This window comes from Amblyomma mixtum, chromosome 3, assembly GCF_055824585.1.
Source record: "Amblyomma mixtum isolate Tamu chromosome 3, ASM5582458v1, whole genome shotgun sequence".
NCBI lineage: Eukaryota > Metazoa > Arthropoda > Arachnida > Ixodida > Ixodidae > Amblyomma > Amblyomma mixtum.
In genome coordinates this window covers 319,314,482-319,315,689 of record NC_143014.1, presented here as the reverse complement: position 1 = coordinate 319,315,689, position 1,208 = coordinate 319,314,482, and the positions used below count along the sequence as shown (strand labels likewise).

Here is a 1,208-nt window from a genome sequence, read left to right as displayed (position 1 = left end):
CAAAGATGACATCGCCTTTCATGCGTACGTCCAGTGCAAATATGGTGGAACCCTATCATCCTTGTCTCAGTGATGAATGACTTCGCTCCGAAAGACGTGAGTGGTGAACATTTGACCGGTGGAGGCCGGTGGTGAACATTTGACCGGTGGAAGGCGGATTTTATGACGGCGACGTCGTGCTGCTAGGACGTAAGTACGCATTTTAAATCACTCTGTTCTTTAAGTACTGCCTCCGTCTCGGTTATATGCTCGGCGTCAACAGAAACGTTCTAACTGTTCAGTGTCTTTTTAACTAAAACTTTGTAGACTGCACAGCGTAGAGGGACGAAATAGCGCAACATTTTCTTTCAGTTACATACCGAAATTGCTTGTCCTTCATGATAGCACGACTAAAATTAGTTTTATAGTTTGTATTATTTCTTTACAGAGGCACATGGTGTATACGTGCGAGAGCAATCATTGATAAGCGTCCTGAGGGGGAGCGGCTCAAGACCTTGAACAAACATCACGCATCGCATCAATGCTGCGGTATGTGCCGTAAATAATGGAGGATGACCACGCAAGCATCGCAATCGTCTGAGCAACCTGTTTACACACCAACAATGTTACGACGCAGATTTGCAATACATTATTGATTCAAATATGGAAGGCGTGAGGTGCATTCACGATACTGAGCATTGCCAATGCTCAGGGCCTGGCGTCTTGAGGCGCCTGGCTTGTCTGTGGCTTGTCTGGGCCCACGGGGGCCCGCAATTCAGAGCCCCGTTTGTGCTACTGGGGTATGCATTTGTTATTGCATACAGGTCCACCTCGGGAATGGAATTTTTATTCCTTCGGCAACGTGCGCAGCAGTTATGGTGGCTCCCAAAGATTCGCGTTTCTGTAAAGACGCAGCCTTTGGACGACTCCACAACTCCTGGAAAGGGGCGTTACAGGGCAAGCTTGCCATCGGAACCTGAAGTCAGAAGCCTCCACAGTGGGCAGAAAGCCAATGACCCCTGAAAAGCTACAAGCCATTGGCCGTAAGTTGCATGTCACAGTGCTCAATGCATTATGTTGTGTGTCAGTGCGCAATTAAATGATAAGCTGGGGGCATTATGTACTACCAATCATATTTTCTTTTCTGCAGGTGCTTTTGACTACTTCATTGGCCAGCACCCTGTAGAGACCCCAGCGCCGGTAGATCGTGCAAAGAGTTAAATTATTAC

At 47.6% G+C, this 1,208-nt stretch overlaps 1 long non-coding RNA gene across 1 annotated transcript; it reads left to right on the top strand.

The window, feature by feature from the left end:
• LOC149355754 (uncharacterized) lies at positions 1–648 on the top strand. The gene is made up of 2 exons (XR_016291575.1): positions 1–189; positions 428–648. It is a non-coding gene; the product is annotated as an uncharacterized LOC149355754 (long non-coding RNA).
• Positions 649–1,208: the final 560 nt, after the last annotated feature.